Genomic DNA, 20,371 nt, shown 5'->3' on the forward strand with positions numbered 1-20,371 from the left:
TGTGAGAATACATATTATTATTATTATTATTAATAATATTATTTCTAAAACCCATCCCCGCAATTACCTAAAGGGAGCAATATTGGATTAGAAATAATTTTGGACTTTTCCTTAAAATTCCAATATTATTCCTTAAGCAGACCTCTGACCTAAGCCTTGAACAAAACCATAAATGTAATAGGGTGGTCTGTTCTATGGCAGCATCTGTCCGATTTACTGTCTCTTAATAGATATATAGCTTTGAGAAAGTCTGAACAACGGCAATTAAATGTTCTTCCAAATACCTTGAGAGTGAAGTAATTGGTACGAAGACACAATGGTTATTCACATATAGTTTCACTGATAAAAACATAGATATATCCAACCTAATTCATTGTACTTAAAACACAAACCCACCATATTAATAATACATACTAATATGTTTCAATGAGTAAAACCAAACAATATATAATGAATATAGGTTGAATATTGTAAGAATATATATATATAAAAAAATATCCGAAATTATTCAATTAAGTAGCAATAGAAATTATTGCTAATATAATCTCTTGCAATTAATAGTACTAAATCTAAGGCAATTTTTATAATGAGACCTTTTTTCCAGTAATGAGAGAAAAAAAATTAAAAGTCTCCAGTCCTTATCTTGTGTTTGTTGTCTGGGACTCCCACAATTTACAACCTGGGAAAGTATGTGGTAAGGCTCTTAAAATGTTGCTGTGAGTCTTTGTCCACGAATCATGAACTTGCATTCACCTCATAAACTGCTCTAACAGACAGACAAAGATGGCTTCCAGGATGCCCATGTAACAATATGTATAATAATATGTATAGACCTTATAGTTTAATTCCTTTTAGCCTCAATTGTTCTAACTGTTCTAACAACAATGCGAATAAAAGGGAAGACGGGACAGCCCTGTCTAGTTCCCCTCGTCAATTTAAAGGCAGAGGATAAGGCCTTATTTACTTGGATTTTTGCTAAGGGATTGGCGTATAATAATTGAATATATGAAATGTATCGGGGACCAAAACCAAATGCTCTTAAGATAGTCAATGCTATTAAATGCTTTAGCAATGTCCAGGGATAATAAAGCTCTAATCCCCATTATCTCTGAAGGAACTTGCATATTCACATACATCCTGCGCACATTATCGCCGTTGACTTATTAGGCATAAATCCACTTTGATCTGGATTTATTACCATTTAAATAACCGGATAACCTATTCGCCAGAACTTTTGCCAAAATCTTAACATCAGCTCCTAACAAAGCTATAGGCCTATATGACTACGGCATTAGTACATCCTTCCCCTTCTTTTGTAAGACTATGATTGCAGCCATATAAATTGGCTCAGGTAATTTTCCCATTTCTAAAACTTCCTCAAAAGTTTGTAATAACACAGGGAGCAGAAGAGAGGCATATTTCTTATATATCTCTATTGGTAAGCCATCCAAGCCTGGACCTTCCCCTTTGGAAAACTAGCCACAGCTGCCTCTAATTCTTGGATAGTAAGAGGAGTTTCCAAACTATCTTTATCAACCTGAGGTAACATTTTAAATGGGATATTACTTATATAGCTTGCCAGATCTACACTGCTATAATTTACTCTAGTAGTATAAACCCTTTCATAATACTGTTTAAAGATTGAAAGAATTTTATCGGACTCGCTGCACAATTGGTCATCCATATACTTCAACACATTTACAAATGGAACTTGCCCTTGCGCCTTCGCTAATTGTGCCAACAGTCTTCCAGCATTCTCTCCTTCTTCCCAGTACTTCTAAATGCTAAAAAATCAGGCATCTTCTCAAATGATCTCTGAACGCACTGTTCGCCGTACACTGCATCGTATACGAGGCCTGTTCGAACACCTTTGCTGCCTGCAGTTAACAAGATAAAACGTCTCCAATTCGCACAGGAACATAAGGATTGGACAGTCGAGCATTGGAAAAAAAGTCATGTGGTCCTATTCACGTTTCCAGTTGCATCATGCAGATGGCAGAGTGAGAATTTGGCGGAAACAGCATGAAAGCATGCACCCCACATGCATGAGTACAACCCTTCAAGCTGGTGGGGGCAGTGTTATGGTTTGGGGTATGTTTTCCTGGCATGATTTGGGCCCTTTAATTCGTGTGGAACCATGTCTGAATAGCACAACATACCAAAGTATCGTTGCTGATCAAGTTCATCTTATCATGTTGATGGCGTATCCCAGAAGGAGATGGCTTCTTCCAACAAGACAATCGCCATGCCACGGTGCTTGTATTGTGCTGGAGTGGTTTCAAGAACATGATGGAGACTTTTCCTTGCTTAGGTGGCCCCCACAATCACCAGATCTCAATCCAATTGAGCATTTGTGGGACGAAGTTGAAAGAGCCATCAGGCAGCTAGTTCCACAACCATCAAATCTCACAGAACTGGACAGTGCTATTCATCAGGCATAGTGTCAGATTCCTCGCATCACCTTTCAACATCTCGTGGAGTCAATGCCAAGAAGAATCGCTGCTGTATTGAAGGCAAAAGGTGGCCCAACAAAGTACTGATGGGGTGGTCATAATAATCTGGCCACTCAGTGTATATAAACTGCTCAAAAAGATTAAAGGAACACTTTGGAAACTGAGCAGATCTCAATGGGGAAAAAATATCATGCTGGATATCTACTGTTCTGGACTGGGTAATGTGTTAGGAACTAAAGGATAGCACATCCTTTGATGGAAATGAAAAATGATCAACCTACAGAGGGCTGAATTCAAAGACACTCCGAAAATCAAAGTGAACCAATGATGCAGCTGACTAGTCCATTGTGCTGAAATTTCATTGCAGCAACTCAAAATGGTACTCATTAGTTTGTATGGCCCCACGTGCTTGTATGGATGCCTGACAACATCAGGGCATGCTCTTAATTAGACGACGGATGGTGTCCTGGGGTATCTCCTCCCAGATCTGTACCAGGGCATCACTGAGCTCCTAAACAGACTGAGGTACAACCTGGCAGCATTGGATGGACCAAGACATAATGTCCCGGAGGTGTTCTATTGGATTCAGGTCAGGCGAGCGTGGGGGCCATTCAATGGTATCAATTCCTTCATCCTCAAGAAACTGGCTGCATACTCTCGCCACATGAGGCCGGGCATTGTCGCGCACCAGGAGGACCCCGGGACCCACTGCACCAGCGTAGGTTCTGGCAATGGGTCCAAGGATTTCATCCCGATACCTAATGGCAGTCAGGGTGCCATTGTCTAGCCTGTAGAGGTCTGTGCGTCCCTCCATGGATATGCCTCCCCAGACCATCATTGACCCACCACCCCAACCGATCATGCTGAACGATGTTACAGGCAGCATAACGTTCTCCATGGCTTCTGCAGACCCTTTCATGTCTGTCACATGTGCTCAGGGGGAACCTGCTCTCATCTGTGAAAAGCACAGGGTGCCAGTGGCGGACCTGCCAATTCTGGTGTTCAATGGCAAATGCCAATCGACCTCCACGGTGCTGAGCAGTGAACACAGGGCCCAATAGAGGACATCGGGCCCTCAGGCCACCCTCATGAAATCTGTTTTTGATTGTTTGGTCAGAGACATTCACACCAGTGGTCTGCTGGAGCTCATTTTGTGGGGCTCTGGCAATTCTCATCCTGTTCCTCCTTGCACAAAGGAGCAGATACCAGTCCTGCTGATGGGTTAAGGACCTTCTACGGCCCTGTCCAGCTCTCCTAGATTAACTGCCTGTATCCTGGAATCTACTCCATGCTATTGAAACTGTGCTGGGAGATGCAGCAAACCTTCTGGCAATGGCACGTATTAATGTGCCATCCTGGAGGAGTTGGCATGCCTGTGCAACCTCTATAGGGTCCAGGTATCGCCTCATGCTACCAGTAGTGACATTGACTCTAGCCAAATGCAAAACTAGTGAAAAACAGTCAGAAAAGATGAGCAGGCAAACAAATGTCAGTGGCCTCCACCTGTAAAACCATTCCTGTTTTGGAGGTCATCTCATTGTTGCCCATCTAGTGCACCTGTTGTTCATTTAATTAACACCCAACACCAAAGCAGCTGTATTTACCAGCACGCATTCTACATCATAGGTTTTACAATGCAAAAATACATATCTACCCTCTTTATCACACAATGCTTGTATACATGAAAAAGCTAATAATTGACGGCTTGGGAGACATAATGCTGTATAGTACCGCACAGCGCTTTGTCTTATTCCCCAGACCCCTAACATTCCAAGATATTATTGATATTTTTTGCTTATCCATTTATATTTAGTTCTTATATACCGAGCATACTACCATATAATACGCTTCCCAACCATTGGAGATACCCCTCCAATATAAGTAGAGATTTGGTACTTGCGTGGAAAAACAATACAACATATATACTCGACTCAGGAGGCAAATAGGGGATAAGAGACATTAACTTCACCCAAACATTCATCTTACACTCCAGATCTCTGCGTGGTGTACTCAATATTAAATATACTCTATCCTCAGATCCCACATTATTCCTCACAGCTTCTGGCCTCACAGGATATTTATCCAACCAGGCCCAAACTGCTAAAGGAGATTTTAAAAAATTAGTAATTTCATTGGTAATTATACACATTTTTTCTGGATATAGCATTGAATATTGTATTTTCATCTGGCACATTCATTTTTTCACTTCCTGAAATTGAGCCCTTTTTTTCTGAACTTCCTGTGAAAAGTCTGAAAATAACATCACTCTCTCACCTGTTATAAATATAGCTCCCAGTTCTCGAACTTTCCAGAGGATTGCCTCCTTGTCTTTGTAGTTAGCCACTCTAATCAGCATAGTCCTTGGCAAATTCTCATGTACATGAGTTTGTGCAGGAATTCTATAGGCTCTTTCAATCATAAATATGAGATAAATGTTATTTTCCTATTGTCTCTAATATACACTTTTCCATACACGCCACCGGTTTTAATCCCTCAGTCTGTGCAGGCACTCCTATCATTCTGATGTTATTACGCCTTGCTCTATTTTCCAGTACTTCAATCTACGAGAATTAATATTAACTTTTTGCAACGCCATTCTAAGATCGGCACATTTATCAAATATAAGATGGAGGGGACAGCATTGGCGTTCCTTAACTACAAAGAATGTAATAAAAAATGCAAACTAGTAATCCGGGAAGCTAAAATAGAGTGCGAAAAGCATATCGCCACAGTTAGTAAAAAGAACCAAAAAAAATTCTACCAATACATAAACAGTAAAAAGGTGAGGAAGGAGCAGATAGGCCCAATAAAGGACAAAAGAGGGAAGCTAGTCACAAATGACAAGGAGAGGGCCAAGGCGCTGAACACTTTTTTCTCCTCAGTATACACTCAGGAGGGAAATGGGTTTGACATACATGATAAAACTCATAGTTTAACTCAAAATATACCCCAGTGGTTGACGGAAACTGGGATACAACAAAGACTTAAACTGCTTAATGCAAACAAAGCAGTGGGTCCGGATAACCTGCACCCCAAGGTACTTAAGGAACTAAGCCAGGTTATAACTAGACCATTATTCCTAATTTTTAAGGATTCCTTAATGACTGGTATAGTGCCAAGTGATTGGCGGAGGGCTAGGAATTCCAACCTGGGAACTATAGGCCGGTCAGTCTAACATCGGTAGTTTGTAAACTGCTAGAGGGAATAATTAAGGACTATTTGGTTGAATTTGTTCAGGATAATGGGATAGGTAATGACAATCAGCATGGGTTCAGGAAAGACCGTTCCTGCCTGACTAACTTTTTATGAGGGGGTAAGTAGAGATATGGATGGAGGGAGGTCAGTAGACGTGATATATCTGGATTTCTCTAAGGCTTTTGATACGGTACCACATAAACACTTACTACACAAGCTGAGATCTATGGGCATAGATGAAGTGGTGTGTACATGGATAGAGAACTGGCTACGAGATCGTGTCCAGAGGGTATCTATAAATGGCACCTTTTCGGACTGGGCTAGTGTAATGAGCGGTGTGCCTCAGGGTTCGATGCTGGGTCCCATACTGTTCAACCTATTTATTAATGATATCGGGGAGGGAGTGAATAGCCATGAGGTTTAATGTCGATAAATGCAAAGTAATGCACTTTGGAAATAAAAATAAACAAATGGGCTATACCATCATGGGTAAGCCACTAGGGAAGTCTGAAATAGAAAAAGATTTGGGGGTCATTGTGGACCACAAACTGAATGGTAGCTTGCAGTGCCAGGCTGCTGTAAACAAAGCTAGTAGGGTCTTGTCCTGTATTAAGAAGGGAATGTACTGCAGAGACAAGTCTATAATTGTGCCACTTTATAAATCATTGGTTCGGCCCCACCTGGAGTACGCGGTCCAGTTTTGGTCACCAGTACTAAGAAAAGATGTTCTTGAGCTGGAGAGAGGAGACTAATTAGGGGAATGGAGGACCAGAGCTATGAGACGAAGCTACTGAATTTAAACATGTTCACGTTGGAAGATAGGAGATTAAGGGGGGATTTGATTTTCATGTACAAGATGTTCAAACTCTTTAAAATTAACTCCATTACAAAAACTAGAGGCCACCACCTAAAATTGGTGGAAAAAAAATCCCAGCACTAGGGGCGAAGCGGGTTCTTCACAGTAAGAGTGGTTAGGGTCTGGAACTCACTGCCGCAGGCAGTGATTTCAGCTAAGAGTGTGGAATTGTTCAAGAAACTTTTGGACGATTTCCTAAGGGACCGTAATATACAGGGGTACAAGTACTAAGCATGAGATGATCCTATATAGGTTGGACTTGATGGACTGATGTCTTTATTCAACCTCAAATACTATGTAACTATGTAAGTATTTACATCCTCCAGCTTGTTAATTCTATCTTCTGCCTCCGTCAACCTGTCTCTAAACTTTTGCATATCTTGTCTGCGAAAGGATATATCTATCCGCATAGCTTGTATTTGCTCCGCCATGTATATCAAAGTGATATTACTGCCTTGTACTGCCGACAACACATCTTTAAGAGTGGGGGTCACCTGAGGCGTCAGGATTTAGTAAAGGTAACTGTCCATTAAATATATCCAGAGTCCCCCCTGTGGCCCCCTCTTCCACCTCAAATACATCTTCAGTGACTTTACAGAGAGACTTATCTCCCAAACTTAATCGCATTTTGTTTGTTTGGTCTCGATACCTGTTGTAGTTCCTCTGGCAAATCTTTCCAATCCTGATGCTACTTCTTTCTGCTTCACTTTACTGGCCTGTTTAGGCTCACAGGGTGATTGCTTAGTTCCCCCACCACTAGCAGTCTCTTGGACAGTCTGTTTTTTTGTCCCAGTTCTGGTCATTTTATATATATATAAAATATATTTATATATATATTTTTTTTTAACGTGAGCTAATATTGATCACTAAGCAGTCTGCCCAACCGCGCTATTCCTTCTTTGCCTCTAGGGGGAGCCAAGACACCCTCCACCAGCTTCTTCTCCACAGTCCAGCACTCTGCACCTCCACTCTCAGCCACTGGAGGGAGCCAACACCACGTTCACCGCCAAAACTCCTTCTCCCTGTCAGCCGACCAGCCAGCGTCCACCCAGCGTCCACCCACCGCCACACAGAGCGGGGTCCACCGCAACTCCACCACACGGACCGATCAGCCTCCACTCCTCCAGCAGACCAAGGCCCAGGTAATTATTGAGGAGAGTAGGGGGAAGACACTTTCGTGCATCTGCTCCATCCTCACTGCTCACCCGAATCTTTGCTGTGGTCCGTCCACGTTTTGGGAGAATATCATGCCGACAAGGCTGAGGCAATGCTTGGGATATTCAGGATGCCTGCACCTACATCCACGCTAGATCCGCTCATGCACGCCCACTCACATCCGCTCCCTACCCACACCCCCCATTAAGCAAAAAACTTACTTGAATTAAAAGAGGTATAGATTCCGGAGAGAGAGTCATAATTTGGCCCCTTTTCAAAGGATTAGAAAGACCTCATGTGGAATATGCAGTTCAGTTTTGAACACCAGTTCACATAGGATGTTGTAGAAATGAAGAGAGTGCAGAGAAGGGCAACTAAACACACAGTGGCATGGAGGAGCTCAGCTATGAGCAGTGACGTCACGCGGAGAGTGCGGCCCGCACCCGGGTGACACCATTGGAGGGGTGACACCAAAATGACTGGCAGTCATTTTGGTGTCACCCCCCTCTGAAAAGTCGGGCGCTCGGTCATGGACCAAACGCTCTACAGTATCAGGAGAGAGGAGAGGCGGGGTGACACCCGGTAACCACTCCGGGTGTCACCCAGCCTCGGGACGCCCCTGGCTATGAGGAAATATTAGCTGTACTTAATTTGGCGATTACAGGGAATCTGATCATCACGTATAAATATATAATTGGTCCATATAGTGAACTTACTACATACAGAAATTTTTCTTCACAGTAAGAGCTATGAAAACGTGTAATATATTTTCCTCAGGAACTAGTTCTAGCTATCTCAGTTAACTGTTTTTAAAAAAATCTGAAGCATTCCTAAATGCACAGAATGTAACTAGAGATTATGATTTTATAACTAAAAAAACACAAGGGATTGTTGATCCAGGTAATATCCAATCGCCTTATGGGATCAGGAAATAGTTTTTTTCCCCTGCTGGAGCAAACTGAACTATGCATTATTCTTGCCTTCTTCTGGATCAACTGTGGGTAACTAGGCATAGGGTTCTGTGTTTGGAGGTTTTTCTATTTTGTGTTTTTGTTTCTCTATAGGTTGAATTCAATAAATTTGTGTCTTTTTTTTAACCTATGTAACTAGGGAGCCACCGATACCGTTTTTTCGGTATTGATACCGGTACTTCGGTAGCATGGAGCCGGCTTGCTGGGCAGCATGTCATTACCTGTGCCTTGCTTCTTGATTACCAATCACCATGGAGCCGGCTTCCCAGCCAATCAGGAAGCCAGGAGGAGGGTCATCACCCACGGCCCGTCTTCCTGATTGGCCAGGAATCTGGCTCCATGCTGTTTGGCCGACTCAATGCTGATTGGATGGGTGTACATTATTCCATACTGCAATCAGCCTGAGACCATAGAAAATAGATAGTGTTGTATACTGCTGCTGTGTTTTCTCTTAGGGATGTTCAGATACCTGTTCAGATACCAGTGCATTTTCATGAGAACTACCAGGTTTGCAGAAGTTGCAGCTGTGACAGGGCCCTGGCTCTCCACCACTGCCCTGAAATCATTACTCTGTATCGTTTTAGAAAAGCTGCCACATGACACTAAACAAAAATGTATCAGTGATTGCATCTGTGAGTACTTGGACAAGTATAAGTACTTGGTCTGGAAAAAATGGTATCGGTTCATCCCTAATATATATATATATATATATATATATATATATACACACACACTATATTACCAAAAGTATTGGGACACCCCTCCAAATCATTGGATTCGGGTGTTCCATGAAATTTCCTTGCTACTAAATATTTCACGGTCAACTGTTAGTGGTATTATAACAAAGTGGAAGCAACTGGGGACAACAGCAACTCAATCACGAAGTGGTAGGTCACGTAAAATGACAGAGCGGGGTCATCGCATGCTGAAGCACACAGTGTGCAGAAGTCGCCAGCTGTGTGCAGAGTCAATAGCTACAGACCTCCAAATTTCGTTTGGCCTTCAGATCGGCACAACAACAGTGCATAGAGAGCTTCACGGAATGGGTTTCCATGGCCGAGCAACTGCATCCAAGTCTTACATCACCAAGTGCAATGCAAAGCATCGGATGCAGTAGTGTAAAGCACGCCGCCACTGGACTTTAGAGAAGTGGAGACGTGTACTCTGGAGTGACTAATCACGCTTCTCTGTCTAGCAATCCGATGGTCGTGTCTGGGTCTGGCGGTTGCAACTATATCACGTACTTTACCGATTGTGGCATCGTTGCCTGAAAAAATACTATGTACTGTGTGGTTTATAAATTGTTACCTAATTCCAAATATGTACTTTGGAAACAGTAATGCCAAAAAAAGAGTTTCATGACCTTGTAAATTGCAGGTTACTATTTGTGATGTGCACCATGCTTTCTAGAATAAAAAGGTATTTTAGTACAGGCTTACCTGAGGGTCCACAAAAAGTGGTTGCAAATGGCAGCTCAAGAGCTCTCAGTTTTCCATCGAAACTATGCAGTTACTTCTGAGGGCCAGTATCATAATCGTACTTAAAGCGTATTTCCACTTTTGTAGTGTCTGCTGGCTTCCCTTTCTCCTTCAGGTCTCCTTGCAGGACCAGGGCTGACTGATCTCCCATGGCTGGGCCCCTGGAAACGAGCATCCGCTGGTCCCATGGCTGGTCCCAAGGAGGTGTTCCACGGCCAGACGAATTACCATGTACGTTACTTCCGGTGCGAGTCATGTCAGTTCTGCGCACGGAGGCCCTGCGTTCCAGGCCCCATTCTGGAGCGGGAGGAAGGGGGGGCCTTTGGCTGGTCATGTCTGTGTGCCGCTCTCAGTAGCGACTGTTTGGACACTGGCAGGTCTGCTTATCCCAGCACACTCCGCATAATGGACTCTATGCAACCTCTGCAGTCTTCTACAGCAGTGGTCACTCTGGCACCAGCCCGGTTCAGATATGGTGGATTCTTTTATTCAAAATCTCACCTCCCTGTTACCCCTGACCTTCTTCTCCACCTGGGGTCACTTGGTGTAGGACGCTTAGGTGTTGAGTGGCACTCTTGACCTGGGTGTTGGACAGTATTTTGGACAAGACTTTACAAATCTTGGGTACTCTTTCGGCAGGCGAAGGCTACAGAAAGAACTAAAGTGGCATCTAAGGAGAAATGCGATGTTTGTTCGTAACCAGGATGACATCACCAGTGCTTCCAGATATAAGTTATCTCTAGAGGATGTTGAGAAACTGAGTACCGTTTATAGCACCTTGGAAATACAAGAAGAATGTGTTCAGCTTTCTAGACTTGATCGCATGCATCAGGAATTACAACAAATTAAATCTAATGCTTTTCCTTTGCATAAGGTTCTTTCAGAGACAGGTCTTAAAGAGCGGTCAGACCCAGAGAAGAAGCCTCTCAGACCTAACAATCTTAAGAAGAGGTTTCCGTTTGACGATGACCCCGCCTTAGTTTGGAACAAGATTCCCAAATCGGATGCTCCTTTAGCCAAAGTCTTCAAGAAGTCAGACCTGGCTTTTGAGAACATGGGAGTTCTTAGGGATCCCATGGACAAGAAGAGGAAGATCTTGCTCAAAAGAGCTTGGGATTCTTCTCTAATAAATCTTAAGCCTGCCTTAGCCACTACTTGTGTGGCTAGAAATCTGGAGTTTTGACTCTCCCAATTGAGAACCCACTTGATGGCAGGAACCCCCAGGGAACAGACTTTCTTCCAATGCTCTTTAAGGCTGTTTGATTTATTGCAGGTGCTTCTGCTGAATCCATTAGGATGACCGCTAGGTCCTCAGCGCTTATTAAAGGAGAACTATGAGGTGAGTGATTTTCACTCATCCTCATAGTTCTAGCCGACCTGTGACAATGAAACTGTCACAGGTCGGCTCAGTAGATCGGGAAGTGTGCAAACGCATACTGGAGTTCGCTCACGTCTCGATCCTGTCACTGCAGAGAGCCGTGACAGGGGAGTGACTGGATTCCCCCTCCCCTATCCGATCCTCCAGCGCTGACTGGCGGAACGGACGGGGGAGCTAGCTGTACTGAGCTTTGGGTGACGGGAGGATGCTAGTTTGTGTCCTCCCTTTACCCTTAGGAGAACTATGGGGAAAAGCCCTTACCCCATAGTTCTCCATTAACTCCTCTCGCTGGGCCTTATGGCAGAAAGCTTGGGAGGGTGGTTCTGCCTCAAAACGTGACATACTTTTTGGACCTGAATTAGAGACAGAATGCACTGCAGACAAGAAAAGAGATTTCCCAGGGAAGAAAAAGGGGACCCAGCAATAAAACTCAAGAAAGTAAGGAAGATGAGCCCAAAAAACAATTGGTCAGGTCAAAAGGGTAGGGGCTGAGGGGGCTTATCTTTAATCCTTCCTCCCAAGCCCCAAATCAGCAAGGACTGTCTTCTTCAAGTGGGTAGAAGGTTAGGGGGCTTCCTCCCACACTGAATTGAGATTACCTCCAATCAATTCATCCTGAATCTGAACAGGGCTACAGATTGGAGTACATGTAAAGCTCTACCCCCTTCCTATGGAGCTCAAGAAGGAACCTCAGGGCTTTCCCCAATGTGGTGAAGGAGTGGTTCAGATTGGGGATGCTGCTTTAACCCTCTTAGGTCTAGTGAGGGGGCGCAGTTCCCACAAGCATCATTTACCACGGGAAACAATGGGAGGAGTTACCAGTGTATTACCGCATATACTGGTGATTAAATACAGTACCCACAACCAAGGGTTAACGTATAACTCCCCACAATTTATCACATAAACCCCTGCGCAATTGCCTGGGGAAGCTCCAACTATACACAGTGAGAGTCCAGAGTACAAGCAGTTCTATAGGAGGGTGTAATCTGTAGTTGAACCAGCAGATGGCGCTAGTATAAGGCTGTAAAATGATCACAGGCTGTTAAGCTGAAATACTTGCAGTTGAGACGAGCAGTGCAGTCCTTGCCAGACGGGAGAGAGGTAAGCTGTGCTGACGAGCTGGGTACTCACTCCTGTGAGGGTTCACGGGTTCCACCAGCAGGTTGTGGCAGTTCAGTTGGGGGGTATGGGAGCAATTGCTCAGCGTACAGTTATCCATTGACTGAATGCCGAGCAATTGACTCTCCCTCGCTTTTAAGGAGGGAGCGCGCGGGCGTGGGCGGAGCGTGACGTCACTCCGTGACGTCTGAGCTGAAGGAGGGCCCGGGATCTGCGGCCCAGACGCTGCAGCTGGGAATGTCCGTGACAGTACATCAGTTTTCCTCCCAGGCGTTTTCTTGTCACAAATCTTCCAAAGCATTTGGCCAAAGCAGAGGCTCTTTGTCTCTTGTTGGGGGAGTTGGTAGTTCAAAGATTTATCACTCCCGAAGCAGGAGATAGGTCAAGGGTTTTACTCTCACATCTCACATGTTTGCCTGCAGTAAGTTGGGTACGGTTTCACCAGAGGCCACTTCCAACTGTTTAGACTCTGTGGTCCTGCTTCCTTCGGCCGTGAAGAGAAGTTTGTGGGGGTGGCGAAAACCAGACACATCTCCAATCTGGTCTTCAGTGCTCCTTCCAAGCCTCAATGAAACTGACGACGGATGCAAGCTCCTGAGGGTTGGGGGCACACCGAGCTAGTCAAATAGCTCAGGAACAGTGGTTACAGAGAGAGTCAGGGATGTCCACAAACTGGAGGGAATCAAAAGCGATAGTGAATACTATCGGAGTCTTTCAAGACAGGCTGAAAGGCCATCATCTCTTGGAGGCACCAGAAGTCCTCTTCTGCAGAGTCTAGCCAAATATTTTTTTTCCTGGGTGGAAATGAATCTGGCCTCCTTATCAGCAGTTCACTTGAAGGGAACCCAGAATGTCCTAGCCGATTACCTCAGTCGTCATCAGATACTTCAGGATGAGTGGAGTCTAAACCCGGAAGTCTTTTCTCTCCTGTCAGAGAAATGGGGTCCTCCAGTAGCAGATCATTTTCCTCACAGGAAAATGCAAAGATGGATCAATTTTTGTTGTTTCACTGCATCCAAGAGACTCCGCTTTGGCAGTAGACGCACTGTCAAACCCCTGGGATTCTCCACTTTAGACCTTCCCTCCGTTCCATCTTATTCACAGAGTCCTTCAGAAGTTCCTTCTAGAGAAAACAAAGCCTATTTTAATTGCGCCTTTTTGGCCCAAAAGGGTATGGTTCACTCCCTCCTGGACCGCCCACCTAGGACTATTCCTGACAGGCCGAATCTCATCTCTCAAGGCCCGGTCCTACATCCGGAGGTGATCAGATTCAATCGAACAGCCTTTTATCTGAGGAAGACATCCTAAGCGCTAGGGGTCTTACCAATAGAGTAATTGATTCCCTTCTACTTAGTCGTAAACTAGTAACTAGGAAGATTTATGGAAAAGTATGGAAGACCTTTAGTGCCTACAGGAAAAGGAACCCAGATATCCCAGCTATTGTAGATTTCCTGCAAGAGGGGGCCGACAAGAGTTTAGCGCTTAGTACATTTAAGGTACATGTAGCTGCGCTTAGTGTTTTTCTTCCGGTCTCCCTTGCAGAAGATCAGCTTATATCTAGATTCTTTAAAGTTCTCAAGGGAATTAGACGAGTGCCTGTCTGAGTCATTCCCCAGTTAGATTTGTCTACAGTATTGCAGGGCCTTACAGGTTCCCTTTTTAAGCTTTTAAGTGAGTCCTCGCTCAGAGTTCTTAAACTAAAAATATTTTTTTCGATTGCTTTAACTCCGACTCTTGGAATAAGTGAACTGCAAGCCTTGTCCATCAGGGAACCATTTCTTTCTATTTTTGATGATCGTGTTATCTTAAAAACAGATCCTGCCTTTTTGTCGAAAATTTTCTAAACATTCCACAGATCACAGGAAATTGTCCTACCTAAATTTGTCCAAATCCCACTAATGACAAGGAATTATCCTTTCACTGTCTAGACGTTAGACATTGCTTGCTACCATACCTTCAGGTGTCTAAAGAATTTAGGAAATCAGATGCGTTATTTGTCCTTTTTTCTGGGAAGTACAAGGGCGGGCAGTCCTCTTTAGCTAGATGGCTTGGACAGTCTATTGGAGAAGCCTACAATGCCTTCTCATTCTACTAGAGCCTTAGTAGCCTCTTGGGCTGGGAGAGCTGGTGCTACCCCGGAACAAATTTGCAAAGCTGCCACATGGTCGAGCTTCTCTACCTTCATCCGACATTACCCCTTGGATCTTAATTCTTCAGGGGATCATGCCTTTGGTCAAAAGGTACTTCAAACCGTAGTCACGCCCTAGATGTGGGTAAGTTCTTAGTTATCCTCTCACAATGCTGTCCTGAAAGACGTAATGGGAAATCCAGAGTTAGACTTATCGGTAACCCTATCGGTTTCCAGTAGTTTTCCAGGACAGCAAGTTCCCACCCTTTAGTGTTTATTGTGGTGATCTTTTCTGGTTGTGTTGTCTGTTTTTGCTTTTTTTAGTTTTCCTTCGGTTCTCGTGATGACTCGAGAGACTGGAGATGAGGTGGACCTTATAAATTTGAATGGGTGATGTGTTTCCTTTCCTGTAGTTTAGAGAGGAGCCACCATCTCTCACAATGATGTCCTGGAAGACTACTGGAAATAGAGTTACTGGAAAGTCTAACTCTGTGTAAGGATCGCGGCGTGCGTTACAGGGTGGACCGCAGCCGCAAGCAGGAAGTGAATTCGCCGATGCATTCCAGCGTGGAACGCATCGGGCCGCAAAGCGTCACCAGCACCTCCCCTTTCCACTCCTCATAAATAGCAGGAAGCCAGGTCAGTATGGCGTTCTATTATTCGTTGTGAACGCCAGCTGACAGCCTGCTCCCTGCTGTGTGGACCCAGGATAACCTCATACCGTCTCAGCTTGAACACTGCTAAACATCAAGTATACGTTCTCTGTGACTATAACAGAGATCTCTGCTAGTGCTTGCTGATATCCTCACTAATTACGTCTTTGTGTTTCAGGAGGATAGGTAGCGTCTGCATAGCATATAGACGGCTCTGGCTTTCTGGCAGTAGGGTTCCAAACTCTCCGCGTAAGACTTTGAGATTGACGCCTGGAACCCGACCCTGAAGCCGTACCCTAAGGAGCACCCCTATAATTGTATAGCCTCCGCAGCTGAGATTCTTACTACTGCCTCGGCATTACAGAATAATAGACCGCAAAAGAATGAATCCAGCGGAGCTAGCAGGCCATATCGTCACCCTTACCTAAAGGGTAGAAACTCTAACCCAAACAGTCCAGGAGCTACAGCTGGAAAATCAGGAGTTGCGGGAGACCATGAATCTAAACGCAGGACCACCTAGGGAGGGACCTGAGCCTAAGGTCTGTCCTCCTGAACCAGGAGGGCTCAAGGGGGTATCGGTCTTGATTCCACTTTCTGTAAAGAGACATGTTACCCCATATCTCCCCTGTTGCAGATTTCCACCGAAGAAATTCCTAGTCAGTACCATGAGTTTTCTGACGTTTTCAATAAACAGAATGCGGAGGTTCTCCCTCCGCATAGGCCATACGATTGCCCAATAGAATTAATACCAGGAGCAGCCATACCAACAGGGAGGATATATCCATTGTCCCAGCCGGAATTGGAGCATCTAAAAAATTATCTGGAAGAGAACCTAAGGAAAGGGTTCATTAGATCCTCTACATCACCGGCTGGGTGCAGGGATGTTTTTTGTTAAAAACAAAGACTCGAGCCTCAGACCCATCATAGATTACAGCGGATTAAATAAAGTAACGGTGAAAAACCGTTATCCTTTACCTCTCATCCCAGAGCTGATAGAGAGATTACAGACGGCGCAATTATATACCAAACTTGACCTCAGAGGTGCGTATGATTTAATCCGCATTAAAAGAGGAGACGAGTGGAAGACGGCTTTCAGAACACGTTATGGGCTATTTGAATACGCAGTAATGCCTTTTGGCCTTTGCAACGCCCCTGCCACTTTTCAGGCATTTATAAATGATATTTTCCGAGACCTCCTGGATACATGTGTCGTTGTCTATCTAGATGATATCCTCATCTACTCAGACAACCTCCAGGACCACAGGAAGCATGTCAGGTGGGTTCTCTCGAGACTTAGGGCCCACTCCTTGTACGTGAAGGGGGAAAAATGCAGTTTTGAAAGATCAACCATATCGTTCCTGGGCTATGTGATCTCCCCACATGGAGTACAGATGGAGCAGGCCAAGGTGGATTGTATCCTCCAGTGGCCTACCCCTACTTCCAGAAAAGCCTTACAAAGGTTCTTAGGGTTCGCCAATTTTTACAGGAAGTTCATTAGAAACTTCTCAGCTGTTGTAAAACCACTTACCCGCCTGACAAGTCCATTATTAAACTACACCTGGTCTGAGGAATCTCAGGCTGCGTTTGACACCCTAAAACAGAAGTTCACTTCTGCTCCAATATTAAAATTGCCAAACCCTGAGAGCCATTACGTGCTTGAAGTAGATGCATTCCAACTAGCCATTGGAGCTATTCTCTCCCAGAGAACCTCTATTTCTGAACCATTGCATCCCATAGCATTTTTCTCCAGATCCCTCAACCCCGCAGAGAACAACTACCCTGTGGGAGAAAAAGAACTACTAGCCATAAAGTGTGCACTTGAAACCTGGAGGCATCTGCTGGAGGGCACCAGATACCCCATAACGATATACACCGACCACAGGAACCTGCAATATCTGCAGACAAGTAAGACACTGTCGGCCCGCCAGGTCCGCTGGAGCCTGTTCTTCGGAAGATTTGATTTTCAAATTACTTACCGACCAGGTACAAAAAACGGGAAGGCTGATGCTCTCTCCAGAATGTTAGAGACTCAACCACCACTCCGAGCTCCTTCCTCAGTCATATCCTCTGATAGGATAGTCCTTGCCAATATTAGTCTAAAGACCCAGCTAAAGGTATGCCTAACCTCTACCTCTTCAGTGATCCCTCAGGGTCTCGAACGCGACGGGGAAGGATTTCTGTACAAAAATGCAAAACTGTACATACCTCCCCCTTGACGGTCAAGATCCTTAAACTTCTACATGATGGGACCTTAGCGGGACACCCAGGTGTCACAAAGACCCTGGACCTCATCCATCGCCACTTTTGGTGGCCCCAGATGAGCAAAACGGTGAGAGAATATGTCTCTTCCTGTCAGATCTGCACCACCTGTAAACATGGGAAACAACCTCCATACGGGCTGCTGACATCCCTACCTATACAAGAGAAACCATGGGACTCCGTGTCATTAGACTTTATTGTTGACTTACCTCCATCCTCGGGTCACAACACCATCATGGTGGTGGTTGACCGACTAACTAAAATGGCCCATTTCACCCCACTAACCAAGGTTCCCTCCTCAAAAGAAACAGCTAATGCATTTTTAGGAACAGTGGTGCGATTACACGGAATACCTTCCCAGATCATTTCCGACCGCGGAGTTTATTTCCCGGTTCTGGAGGGCTCTCTGTGCATCGTTCCACATTGACCACCGTTTGTCTAGCGCCTATCACCCCCAGACAAATGGGCAGACAGAGCGTATAAATCAATGCCTGGAGCAGTACATCAGGTGTTACTGCACGCACCTCCAGGATGACTGGTTCTAGCTGCTTCCACAAGCGGAATTCGCTTATAACAACTCCACCAGCTCATCTACACTCCACTCCCCCTTTTTTGCCAACTACGGATTCCACCCAAACCCCTTACCGGGTTCTGTGATTTCCTCTAATGTTCCCGCAGCCATTGACTATCTGGCGAACCTCAGGAAAATGACTGCAGTATTACGTGACAATCTCACCCGTGCTCAAAACAACCAGAAACGATACTATGACCTCCGGAGGAGACCTGCTCCCAATTATAGCATCGGGGACAAGGTTTGGCTCTCCACCAAAAATCTACGCTTGGGAACCCCCTCCAGGAAATTGGGTAAACAGTTTGTGGGTCCTTTCCCTATAGAAAGGGTTATCAATGTGAACACCATGAAACTCACCTTGCCCGAGGGATTTAACGTTCATCCTACGTTCCACGTCTCCTTACTCAAGCCTTGTTGTCCGGACCCTTTCCCCGATCGCTCTCCTCCTCCGTGCCCTCCGGTACGGGTGATGGATCATGAGGAGTACGAAGTGGAAGAGATCCTGGACTCTAGGAGACGTTGGAACAGATTACAGTACCTGATCCGCTGGAAGGGTTACGGTCCCCAGGACGACTCCTGGGAAAACAGCCGGGAGGTCCATGCTCCGGACCTAGTAAAGAGGTTCCACCTCAGACACCCATCTAAACCGTCCCCACTTGGGAACCCCGGGAGGGCTTCCCTTGGGGGGAGGGGGGTACTGTAACGATCGCGGCGTGCGTTCCAGGGTGGACCGCAGTCGCAAGCAGGAAGTGAATTCGCCGATGCATTCCAGCGTGGAACGCATCGGGCCGCAAAGCGTCACCAGCACCTCCCCTTTCCACTCCTCATAAATAGCAGGAAGCCAGGTAAGTATGGCTTTCTATTATTCGTTGTGAACGCCAGCTGACAGCCTGCTCCCTGCTGTGTGGACTCAGAACCCAGGATAACCTCATACCGTCTCAGCTTGAACACTGCCAAACAGCAAGTATACGTTCTCTGTGACTATAACAGAGATCTCTGCTAGTGCTTGCTGATATCCTCACTAAATACAACTACCTTGCAAGGATTGCCTATTTACCATTGGGACTCTCACTCCCACTATGCTTATATGAGTTACACGTTGTATGCTAAATTACCCTAAATTAATAGTGATACACCCTTGTTAATTTGCGGCACATGATGGTAGGGTTCCAAACTCTCCCCTTAAGACTTTGAGAGTGACGCCTGGAACCCGACCCTGAAGCCGTACCCTAAGGAACACCCCTATAATTGTATAGCCTCCGCAGCTGAGATTCTTACTACTGCCTCGGCATTACACTCTGGCTTTCTTACCTTTTAGATGTTTTGTTGCAGCAGACAACATGGCTGATTCCAGGTTTTTCCTCAGAAAGTAACTTATAGTCCTTTAACCCTTTGTTAGGACAGGCACTAGTACAGATAGGATCAACAAACTACTCAGAACCCCTCCTAACACTACAAAGAAGTTGTAATGTTAACTATTAAGAAGCCAAGTGGAAACCCTAATCCAAGTAAAAGCTAGAAGTATTTTTAAAATTTTTTTAGCTTATGCTATGCTATTATTTAACTTATGCTATTACAAAGGTTGAACTTGATTCAACCTCAAATGCTATATGTAAATGGAAGCGTGTTATAAATATAAGAAATGTGTTATTCCAACATGGCTGCAAAAGTGGAAATATACTTTAAACTGGCCATACACTGCATATTGAGAAAGTGATTTACAGGCACAGAGAAGCCAATGTGTTCCCTCCTTTCATGTAGAATCAGCCCTGGCTGAGGTCAGTGGGGAGATAAGTGAGAGCACAGGACACAGTGCCAAAAGAGCTGCAAATAAAGTGCAACTTTGGCAGCTAGGTGACAAGGGAAGTAGTTTACATTAATGGCACCAGGCCAATGCAACTTCCCAGCCAGACTACAGGTCCCAGCATGAACTACACATCCCAACATGCCCTCTCCTGCCAGGGACTACACATCCCAACGTGCCCTCTCTTGACAGGAACTACACATCGCAGCATGCCCTCTCCTGACAGGGACTACATATCTCAGCATGTTCTCTTCCAACAGTGACTACATATCCCAGCATGGAGTACACATCCCAGCATGCCCTCTTGACAGGGAGTACTTGGCATTCCTTGTTTTTATTTTTTGGGCGGGG

At 45.0% G+C, this 20,371-nt stretch overlaps 1 protein-coding gene and 1 long non-coding RNA gene across 2 annotated transcripts in view; one reads left to right on the forward strand and one right to left on the reverse strand.

Moving 5' to 3' along the window:
• Positions 1-18,691, reverse strand: part of LOC108796353 — a 25,092-nt gene extending 6,401 nt beyond the window's left edge. The window contains exons 1-2 of the long non-coding RNA XR_001941794.1: positions 18,681-18,691; positions 9,788-9,794 (exon numbers count right to left, since the gene is read on the reverse strand). This is a non-coding gene — a long non-coding RNA (uncharacterized LOC108796353). The remainder of the gene's footprint in view (positions 1-9,787; positions 9,795-18,680) is intronic.
• The window catches only part of PIK3C2B (phosphatidylinositol-4-phosphate 3-kinase catalytic subunit type 2 beta), a 311,550-nt gene that overhangs the window by 116,369 nt on the left and 174,810 nt on the right, over positions 1-20,371 (forward strand).

The sequence above is a fragment of the Nanorana parkeri genome, unplaced genomic scaffold (genome assembly GCF_000935625.1).
Source record: "Nanorana parkeri isolate BGI_ZX_2015 unplaced genomic scaffold, ASM93562v1 scaffold1098, whole genome shotgun sequence".
NCBI lineage: Eukaryota > Metazoa > Chordata > Amphibia > Anura > Dicroglossidae > Nanorana > Nanorana parkeri.